The sequence below is a fragment of the Chrysemys picta genome, unplaced genomic scaffold (genome assembly GCF_011386835.1).
Source record: "Chrysemys picta bellii isolate R12L10 unplaced genomic scaffold, ASM1138683v2 scaf1769, whole genome shotgun sequence".
NCBI lineage: Eukaryota > Metazoa > Chordata > Testudines > Emydidae > Chrysemys > Chrysemys picta.
In genome coordinates, this window is record NW_027054474.1 from 287 (window position 1) to 12,000 (window position 11,714).

Sequence of the window (11,714 nt, forward strand, 5' to 3'; positions counted from 1 at the left end):
AATTCTGTTTAGTGCTTGTAGATCTCAAAACACTTTACAAATGAGGTCAGTACAATCATCTCCCCTCCCCCACTTTTTTTTTTTAAATGGAGGGGGACACTGGCACAGGGAGGCAAAGTGACCACCAAGTGACCCAGCAGCAGAGGCAGGAATAGAAACCAGGTCGCCTGAATCCCTGGCCAGTGCTCTAAACCACTAGACCACACTATCTCACATGTATTAGCATATTGAAAATTTAGTGCACCGTAAAAGTCAATTTCTGAGAAACTTGAGATTGAATTGAATATAAAAATATTACATTAATCTACTTTTTAAAAAATGTCTGAATGGGAAAGGTGCAGAAACCAGGGGACCTTGCTAGTTTTAGTCCAATCTTATCATAACCACAATCATATATTGTGCTCAGGAAGTGAGCTTTAGGGCCTGCAGATCTCAAGCAATCTATAAGCCTGGGAACAGTGAAGGAACCAAACAAAGGCCTATTCTTGTGCACCTTAGAAGCTTTAGGAGGGCAACCTTATGCACCTAAGTGGCAGTGCGATCTCCATCCTCAAGATCACACTGCAGTCTGCCCAAAACGTGTGATCCAAGAGAAAAATCAAACTTGCACCACTAAAGGGTAGTTACTTCCAACGACTGCATTTAAAGGGTAAAAAGATGTTAATTAAATTAAACGTAACAATACCAAAATTCTTCACAAGTTTATCAGATTCCTTTTTGTTTAGCCAAAGAAAGAACTGAGACTATACTTGAATGTATACATTTTATTAATTGAATTACATAAATAGTAACAAATACATTCATAAATAAGGAGTTACAGAAAGCAAAGCAATGTGATATGACAATCAAAGTTCAATCCATGCATTTAACATGGGGTCGTTATCACACTTTTATCAAATAGGTATAATCAGAGCTAGATCATTCATTTCACACATCAGAAAGCGGCGATTTTAGCAAAATCATCTTAATACAGAACAGAATTAACTACCCAGTGTAAGTCCTTTAATACAGGTCATTGTTCAACACGGAATTGGCAGAAGTAGAAGTTTCCCACAATTATTACACTTTGAAAAGCTCAATAAGGTTTAAGGGATCCCCTAAAGCTGCAGAAATGCTACCCTCTTGAAAGTCTCTGGAGATATCTTTATTCTGCCTGGTCATCTTCATCCAAGATTTTGGAATTAGGAATGACAGTAAGAACTGAGGTAGCCAGGTGGGTCCTGCATCCTTGTTGAGCTAAAAATTCAAACCTCAGTGCTTTCAAACACCTACCCGAAATTAACTTTCACACCAATTAAATTGCACCAAACAGGCAACCTCAGCTTTGCCCTCTAAATACATCTACTAATGTACGGATACAAAAACATCTAGAATTGCCAACAATTCACACTAAACCAATACCAGAAAAACAGTCATAATCACAAAATACTGCACCTCTACCCAAATACCAAGACTTAACAGAAAAATACCTACCTAAAACATCCACATCATCATCCTTTGAATTCAGTAAGCGTAAAGGACTACTAAAACACCACTACTGCCACTTCCACCAATGGACACAACTACTAAAAACACTCTCACTTCTGACACAATAGGTGCAAAGTTAATTTTGAATGTGTGGTACACTTTGGTTGGTGTGACCGTTTAAGTAGAGCAGGTGTTTGAAAGTTGTGAAGTGCGGAGAGTAACTGCCAGTTGCCAAAACATTTAGTTTTGTTTGCTTCCTTTTAGAAATGTGTGAGAAATACACAAGTTAGGCGTTACCTGGAGTAAATGTTAATTTTCTGAACCTTAACTTTATTTGAAGAGTTTTGGGAGGAGAATTGGAGGGGAGTGGAGGATTCAAATGTATACCTTCCCTTAAGTCACATCTTTGCACTTCCAGTAGGAAATGATGATTTCTTAATAATAGGAAGTTATAATTCTATACAACTTGAGTGTTTAAGGTCCATGCATTTCAGATTCACAGTTATGCCATGGTACTGACACTTCCTTCTTTTCCACTTCTGCTTCATGATGCCTGAATCAGAGAGAGGGAGCAAAAAGCGTGTGTAAATGAGAACCGATTTCGACAACGGTCCAAAACCGCCCCGGACACTCCCTTTCGGATCTTACCACCAGGGTGCTCATTCAGAGCAGTGTCTGCATTTGGCCAAGTGCCAAGAGACTAGAGGGCAAAGACCGGATCCCTGATTACAGGGCGGTCGTTGGCAGCAGGCTGAGAAGACAGCACGAGGCCAAGAGACCCAGAGGGCCTCGGAGACGCAGACCCTAGTTACAGGGAGGTCAAGCGGCCCACGTAACGGAAATTATTCTAATCCCCCAGATTTCAAAAGCTAGATGCAACCAGTACCCTGATTACAGGGTGGTCGCTGGCATTAGCCAAAGAGGAGAGACCATAATCTGAATTACAGGAAGGTCAAGCTGTCAAAGTACCAAAGAGCTCGATATGTCCCATCCTAGAGAGGCTTGTGACATGGACTCTAATTACAGGGTTGTCACGCTGACTAATGGGGCAGAGCACGGCGTAAAGCCAAATGAGCAAGAGGGCAGAGACCCAGACCCCAGTTACAGGGCGGTCACATTGCTCAGTTGAACAAAGAGCTCAATGCCCCTCCAAAGTCACGGGGAGGTGACTTGCACCCTGATTACAGGGCAGTCACACTCACCAACCCTATAACGGAGACCCAAAGGGCTTCGGAGACGCAAACCCTAGTTACAGGGAGGTCAAGTTGCCCACGTAACGGAAATGATTCTAATTACCCAGATTTCAAAAGCGAGATGCAACCTGTACCCTGATTACAGGGTGGTCGCTGGCATTAGCCAAAGAGGAGAGACCATAACCTGAATTACAGGAAGGTCAAGCTGTCAAAGTACCAAAGAGCTCGATATGTCCCATCCTAGAGAGGCTTGTGACATGGACCCTAATTACAGGGATGTCACGCTGACTAATGGGGCAGAGCACGGCGTAAAGCCAAATGAGCAAGAGGGCAGAGACCCAGACCCCAGTTACAGGGCGGTCACATTGCTCAGTTTAACAAAGAGCTCAATGCCCCTCCAAAGACAGGGGGAGGTGACTTGCCCCGATTACAGGGCAGTCACACTCATCAGCACTATAACGGAGACCCAAAGGGCCTCGGAGACGCAAACCCTAGTTACAGGGAGGTCAAGCTGCCCATGTTATGGACATGATTCTAATCCCCCAGATTTCAAAAGCGAGATGCAACCTGTACCCTGATTACAGGGTGGTCGCTGGCATTAGCCAAATAGGGGAGACCATAACCTGAATTACAGGAAGGTCAAGCTGTCAAAGTACCAAAGAGCTCGATATGTCCCATCCTAGAGAGGCTTGTGACATGGACCCTAATTACAGGGATGTCACACTGACTAATGGGGCAGAGCACGGCGTAAAGCCAAATGAGCAAGAGGGCTGAGACCCGGACCCCAGATACAGGGCGGTCACATTGCTCAGTTTAACAAAGAGCTCAATGCCCCTCCAAAGACAGAGGGAAGTGACTTGCACCCTGATGACAGGGCAGTCACCCTCAATAGCCAAATAACGAAGCAGAATGTCAAAACGACACAATAGCCCAGACCGGGACCCAGCTTACAGGGCGGCACGCTGCTCAAGATATTAAGAGGCTCGAGATTCCCCTACAGTCTAATTACATGACCTGAGGCCTGATTTGAGGTTGGTTACTGTGCCCAGAGTTCCTTTCCTTTTCCTCCATCTTTTTTTCTCCTCTGTGTGTGGCATTCCTGACACTTCCTTCTTCTCCACTTGTGCTTCATGATGTCTGAAACAGAGAGAGAGAGCACAAGGCGTGTGTAAGTGAGAACCGACAATGCCATGTCCCGTACGCAAACTCAGTGTAATCTACTGATACACTGTTCCTTTCCGCATCTGCAGACAGTCTGGATATTTAGGTCCAAGACAGTTCTTTGTGGTCCTCAGACACTTCCACAAGCATTTCCCGCTCCTCCCACGCTGCACTGGGTGAGAAAACTACTGGGCCCATTCCCCTCTAAAGCCACAATCTCCAGATTTCCCCTTGACAATTATTTCACCAGGCAGCCTCCATACAAAATCAAGAGGAATTAAATGCTGAAGGGGGTAAGGAATTAGTTGACAAGTATTCCTAAATCAATGTGACAAGGTATACTGCCTGGAATGACTTAGTCCAAAACAGCCCCAGACACTCCCTTTCGGATCTTACCACCAGTAGCATGTCAGGTCTCCAAGAGTCCAAGAAGTGAGTAGAAAGCAGGAGACTTGGCTGCAGAATTCCAGGCAAGTTGGAAGCGCTGTTGGAAGGTCCGGAATTCTGGACACAGTGTCATGGGGGTGCCATAAATAGTAGTAGATGAGACCTGTACCCTGTTTACAGGGTGCTCATTCAGGGCAGTGTCTGCATTTGGCCAAGTGCCAAGAGACTAGAGGGCAAAGACCGGATCCCTGATTACAGGGCGGTCGTTGGCAGCAGGCTGTGAAGACAGCACGAGGCCAAGAGACCCAGAGGGCCTCGGAGACGCAGACCCTAGTTACAGGGAGGTCAAGCGGCCCACGTAACTGAAATGATTCTAATCCCCCAGATTTCAAAAGCGAGATGCAACCTGTACCCTGATTACAGGGTGGTCGCTGGCATTAGCCAAATAGGGGAGACCATAACCTGAATTACAGGAAGGTCAAGCTGTCAAAGTACCAAAGAGCTCGATATGTCCCATCCTAGAGAGGCTTGTGACACAGACCCTAATTACAGGGTTGTCACGCTGACTAATGGGGCAGAGCACGGCGTAAAGCCAAATGAGCAAGAGGGCCGAGACCCGGACCCCAGATACAGGGCGGTCACATTGCTCAGTTTAACAACGAGCTCAATGCCCCTCCAAAGACAGAGGGAAGTGACTTGCACCCTGATGACAGGGCAGTCACCGTCAATAGCCAGATAACGGAGCAGAATGTCAAAACGACACAATAGCACAGACCGGGACCCAGCTTACAGGCCGGTCACGCTGCTCAAGATATTAAGAGGCTCGAGATTCCCCTACAGTCTAATTACATGACCTGAGGCCTGATTTGAGGTTGGTTACTGTGCCCAGAGTTCCTTTCCTTTTCCTCCATCTTCTTTTCTCCTCCGTGTATGGCATTCCTGACACTTCCTTCTTCTCCACTTGTGCTTCATGATGTCTGAAACAGAGAGATAGAGTACAAGGCGTGTGTAAGTGAGAACCGACAATGCCATGTCCCGCACGCAAACTCAGTGTAATCTACTGATACACGGTTCCTTTCCGCATCTGCAGACAGTCTGGATATTTAGGTCCAAGACAGTTCTTTGTGGTCCTCAGACACTTCCACAAGCATTTCCCGCTCCTCCCACGCTGCACTGGGTGAGAAAACTACTGGGCCCATTCCCCCTAAAGCCACAATCTCCAGATTTCCCCTTGACAATTATTTCACCAGGCAGCCTCCATACAAAATCAGGAGGAATAAAATGATGAAGGGGGGTAAGGAATTAATTGACAAGTATTCCTAAATCAATGTGACAAGGTATACTGCCTGGAATGACTTAGTCCAAAACAGCCCCAGACACTCCCTTTCGGATCTTACCACCAGTAGCATGTCAGGTCTCCAAGAGTCCAAGAAGTGAGTAGAAAGCAGGAGACTTGGCTGCAGAATTCCAGGCAAGCTGGAAGCGCTGTTGGAAGGGCCGGAATTCTGGACACAGTGTCATGGGGGCGCCATAAATAGTAGCAGATGAAACCTGTACCCTGTTTACAGGGTGCTCATTCAGGGCAGTGGCTGTATTTGGCCAAGTGCCAAGAGACTAGAGGGCAAAGACCGGATCCCTGATTACAGGGCGGTCGTTGGCAGCAGGCTGTGAAGACAGCACGAGGCCAAGAGACCCAGAGGGCCTCGGAGACGCAGACCCTAGTTACAGGGAGGTCAAGCTGCCCACGTAACGGAAATGATTCTAATTACCCAGATTTCAAAAGCGAGATGCAACCTGTACCCTGATTACAGGGTGGTCGCTGGCATTAGCCAAATAGGGGAGACCATAACCTGAATTACAGGATGGTCAAGCTGTCAAAGTACCAAAGAGCTCGATATGTCCCATCCTAGAGAGGCTTGTGACATGGACCCTAATTACAGGGATGTCACGCTGACTAATGGGGCAGAGCACGGCGTAAAGCCAAATGAGCAAGAGGGCAGAGACCCAGACCCCAGTTACAGGGCGGTCACATTGCTCAGTTTAACAAAGAGCTCAATGCCCCTCCAAAGACAGGGAGAGGTGACTTGCACCCTGATTACAGGGCAGTCACACTCAGCAACCCTATAACGGAGACCCAAAGGGGCTCAGAGACGCAAACCCTAGTTACAGGGAGGTCAAGCTGCCCATGTTATGGACATGATTCTAATCCCCCAGATTTCAAAAGCGAGATGCAACCAGTGCACTGATTACAGGGTGGTCGCTGGCATTAGCCAAATAGGGGAGACCATAACCTGAATTACAGGAAGGTCAAGCTGTCAAAGTACCAAAGAGCTCAATATGTCCCATCCTAGAGAGGCTTGTGACATAGACCCTAATTACAGGGTTGTCACGCTGACTAATGGGGCAGAGCACGGCGTAAAGCCAAATAAGCAAGAGGGCCGAGACCCAGACCCCAGTTACAGGGCGGTCACATTGCTCAGTTTAACAAAGAGCTCAATGCCCCTCCAAAGACAGAGGGAGGTGACTTGCACCCTGATTACAGGGCAGTCACCCTCAATAGCCAGATAACGGAGCAGAATGTCAAAACGACACAATAGCACAGACCCGGACCCAACTTACAGGGCGGTCACGCTGCTCAAGATATTAGGAGGCTCGAGATTCCCCTACAGTCTAATTACATGACCTGAGGCCTGATTTGAGGTTGGTTACTGTGCCCAGAGTTCCTTTCCTTTTCCTCCATCTTCTTTTCTGCTCTGTGTGTGGCATTCCTGACACTTCCTTCTTCTCCACTTGTGCTTCATGATGTCTGAAACAGAGAGAGAGAGCACAAGGCGTGTGTAAGTGAGAACCGACAATGCCATGTCCCGTACGGAAACTCAGTGTAATCTACTGATACACGGTTCCTTTCCGCATCTGCAGACAGTCTGGATATTTAGGTCCAAGACAGTTCTTTGTGGTCCTCAGACACTTCCACAAGCATTTCCCGCTCCTCCCACGCTGCACTGGGTGAGAAAACTACTGGGCCCATTCCCCCTAAAGCCACAATCTCCAGATTTCCCCTTGACAATTATTTCACCAGGCAGCCTCCATACAAAATCAGGAGGAATAAAATGATGAAGGGGGGTAAGGAATTAATTGACAAGTATTCCTAAATCAATGTGACAAGGTATACTGCCTGGAATGACTTAGTCCAAAACAGCCCCAGACACTCCCTTTCGGATCTTACCACCAGTAGCATGTCAGGTCTCCAAGAGTCCAAAAAGTGAGTAGAAAGCAGGAGACTTGGCTGCAGAATTCCAGGCAACTTGGAAGCGCTGTTGGAAGGGCCGGAATTCTGGACACAGTGTCATGGGGGTGCCATAAATAGTAGTAGATGAGACCTGTACCCTGTTTACAGGGTGCTCATTCAGGGCAGTGTCTGCATTTGGCCAAGTGCCAAGAGACTAGAGGGCAAAGACCGGATCCCTGATTACAGGGCGGTCGTTGGCAGCAGGCTGTGAAGACAGCACGAGGCCAAGAGACCCAGAGGGCCTCGGAGACGCAGACCCTAGTTACAGGGAGGTCAAGCGGCCCACGTAACTGAAATGATTCTAATCCCCCAGATTTCAAAAGCGAGATGCAACCTGTACCCTGATTACAGGGTGGTCGCTGGCATTAGCCAAATAGGGGAGACCATAACCTGAATTACAGGAAGGTCAAGCTGTCAAAGTACCAAAGAGCTCGATATGTCCCATCCTAGAGAGGCTTGTGACATAGACCCTAATTACAGGGTTGTCACGCTGACTAATGGGGCAGAGCACGGCGTAAAGCCAAATGAGCAAGAGGGCCGAGACCCGGACCCCAGATACAGGGCGGTCACATTGCTCAGTTTAACAACGAGCTCAATGCCCCTCCAAAGACAGAGGGAAGTGACTTGCACCCTGATGACAGGGCAGTCACCGTCAATAGCCAGATAACGGAGCAGAATGTCAAAACGACACAATAGCACAGACCGGGACCCAGCTTACAGGCCGGTCACGCTGCTCAAGATATTAAGAGGCTCGAGATTCCCCTACAGTCTAATTACATGACCTGAGACCTGATTTGAGGTTGGTTACTGTGCCCAGAGTTCCTTTCCTTTTCCTCCATCTTCTTTTCTCCTCCGTGTATGGCATTCCTGACACTTCCTTCTTCTCCACTTGTGCTTCATGATGTCTGAAACAGAGAGATAGAGCACAAGGCGTGGGTAAGTGAGAACCGACAATGCCATGTCCCGCACGCAAACTCAGTGTAATCTACTGATACACGGTTCCTTTCCGCATCTGCAGACAGTCTGGATATTTAGGTCCAAGACAGTTCTTTGTGGTCCTCAGACACTTCCACAAGCATTTCCCGCTCCTCCCACGCTGCACTGGGTGAGAAAACTACTGGGCCCATTCCCCCTAAAGCCACAATCTCCAGATTTCCCCTTGACAATTATTTCACCAGGCAGCCTCCATACAAAATCAGGAGGAATAAAATGATGAAGGGGGGTAAGGAATTAATTGACAAGTATTCCTAAATCAATGTGACAAGGTATACTGCCTGGAATGACTTAGTCCAAAACAGCCCCAGACACTCCCTTTCGGATCTTACCACCAGTAGCATGTCAGGTCTCCAAGAGTCCAAGAAGTGAGTAGAAAGCAGGAGACTTGGCTGCAGAATTCCAGGCAAGCTGGAAGCGCTGGAATTCTGGACACAGTGTCATGGGGGCGCCATAAATAGTAGCAGATGAAACCTGTACCCTGTTTACAGGGTGCTCATTCAGGGCAGTGGCTGTATTTGGCCAAGTGCCAAGAGACTAGAGGGCAAAGACCGGATCCCTGATTACAGGGCGGTCGTTGGCAGCAGGCTGTGAAGACAGCACGAGGCCAAGAGACCCAGAGGGCCTCGGAGACGCAGACCCTAGTTACAGGGAGGTCAAGCTGCCCACGTAACGGAAATGATTCTAATTACCCAGATTTCAAAAGCGAGATGCAACCTGTACCCTGATTACAGGGTGGTCGCTGGCATTAGCCAAATAGGGGAGACCATAACCTGAATTACAGGATGGTCAAGCTGTCAAAGTACCAAAGAGCTCGATATGTCCCATCCTAGAGAGGCTTGTGACATGGACCCTAATTACAGGGATGTCACGCTGACTAATGGGGCAGAGCACGGCGTAAAGCCAAATGAGCAAGAGGGCAGAGACCCAGACCCCAGTTACAGGGCGGTCACATTGCTCAGTTTAACAAAGAGCTCAATGCCCCTCCAAAGACAGGGAGAGGTGACTTGCACCCTGATTACAGGGCAGTCACACTCAGCAACCCTATAACGGAGACCCAAAGGGGCTCAGAGACGCAAACCCTAGTTACAGGGAGGTCAAGCTGCCCATGTTATGGACATGATTCTAATCCCCCAGATTTCAAAAGCGAGATGCAACCAGTGCACTGATTACAGGGTGGTCGCTGGCATTAGCCAAATAGGGGAGACCATAACCTGAATTACAGGAAGGTCAAGCTGTCAAAGTACCAAAGAGCTCAATATGTCCCATCCTAGAGAGGCTTGTGACATAGACCCTAATTACAGGGTTGTCACGCTGACTAATGGGGCAGAGCACGGCGTAAAGCCAAATAAGCAAGAGGGCCGAGACCCAGACCCCAGTTACAGGGCGGTCACATTGCTCAGTTTAACAAAGAGCTCAATGCCCCTCCAAAGACAGAGGGAGGTGACTTGCACCCTGATTACAGGGCAGTCACCCTCAATAGCCAGATAACGGAGCAGAATGTCAAAACGACACAATAGCACAGACCCGGACCCAACTTACAGGGCGGTCACGCTGCTCAAGATATTAGGAGGCTCGAGATTCCCCTACAGTCTAATTACATGACCTGAGGCCTGATTTGAGGTTGGTTACTGTGCCCAGAGTTCCTTTCCTTTTCCTCCATCTTCTTTTCTGCTCTGTGTGTGGCATTCCTGACACTTCCTTCTTCTCCACTTGTGCTTCATGATGTCTGAAACAGAGAGAGAGAGCACAAGGCGTGTGTAAGTGAGAACCGACAATGCCATGTCCCGTACGGAAACTCAGTGTAATCTACTGATACACGGTTCCTTTCCGCATCTGCAGACAGTCTGGATATTTAGGTCCAAGACAGTTCTTTGTGGTCCTCAGACACTTCCACAAGCATTTCCCGCTCCTCCCACGCTGCACTGGGTGAGAAAACTACTGGGCCCATTCCCCCTAAAGCCACAATCTCCAGATTTCCCCTTGACAATTATTTCACCAGGCAGCCTCCATACAAAATCAGGAGGAATAAAATGATGAAGGGGGGTAAGGAATTAATTGACAAGTATTCCTAAATCAATGTGACAAGGTATACTGCCTGGAATGACTTAGTCCAAAACAGCCCCAGACACTCCCTTTCGGATCTTACCACCAGTAGCATGTCAGGTCTCCAAGAGTCCAAAAAGTGAGTAGAAAGCAGGAGACTTGGCTGCAGAATTCCAGGCAACTTGGAAGCGCTGTTGGAAGGGCCGGAACTCTGGACACAGTCTCATGGGGGCGCCAGAAATAGTAGCAGATGAGACCTGTACCCTGTTTACAGGGTGCTCATTCAGGGCAGTGGCTGCATTTGGCCAAGTGCCAAGAGACTAGAGGGCAAAGACCGGATCCCTGATTACAGGGCGGTCGTTGGCAGCAGGCTGTGAAGACAGCACGAGGCCAAGAGACCCAGAGGGCCTCGGAGACGCAGACCCTAGTTACAGGGAGGTCAAGCGGCCCACGTAACTCAAATGATTCTAATCCCCCAGATTTCAAAAGCTAGATGCAACCTGTACCCTGATTACAGGGTGGTCGCTGGCATTAGCCAAAGAGGAGAGACCATAATCTGAATTACAGGAAGGTCAAGCTGTCAAAGTACCAAAGAGCTCGATATGTCCCATCCTAGAGAGGCTTGTGACATGGACCCTAATTACAGGGTTGTCATGCTGACTAATGGGGCAGAGCACGGCGTAAAGCCAAATGAGCAAGAGGGCAGAGACCCGGACCCCAGATACAGGGCGGTCACATTGCTCAGTTTAACAAAGAGCTCAATGCCCCTCCAAAGACAGGGGGAGGTGACTTGCACCCTGATTACAGGGCAGTCACACTCACCAACCTGTTAACGGAGACCCAAAGTTGCCTCGGAGACGCAAACCCTAGTTACAGGGAGGTCAAGCTGCCCATGTTATGGACATGATTCTAAACCCCCAGATTTCAAAAGCTAGATGCAACCTGTACCCTGATGACAGGGTGGTCGCTGGCATTAGCCAAAGAGGAGAGACCATAATCTGAATTACAGGAAGGTCAAGCTGTCAAAGTACCAAAGAGCTCGATATGTCCCATCCTAGAGAGGCTTGTGACATGGACCCTAATTACAGGGTTGTCACTCTGACTAATGGGGCAGAGCACGGCGTAAAGCCAAATGAGCAAGAGGGCAGAGACCCAGACCCCAGTTACAGTGCGGTGAC

The 11,714-nt window shown here is 48.2% G+C and overlaps 1 long non-coding RNA gene across 1 annotated transcript; it reads right to left on the reverse strand.

Annotated features, from left to right (window-relative positions):
• Positions 1-749: 749 nt before the first annotated feature.
• LOC135980080 (uncharacterized) lies at positions 750-11,702 on the reverse strand. The gene is made up of 6 exons (XR_010597311.1): positions 10,640-11,702; positions 8,823-10,219; positions 7,435-8,402; positions 5,606-7,014; positions 4,218-5,185; positions 750-3,797 (listed from the first exon to the last, which is right to left on the reverse strand). It is a non-coding gene; the product is annotated as an uncharacterized LOC135980080 (long non-coding RNA).
• Positions 11,703-11,714: the final 12 nt, after the last annotated feature.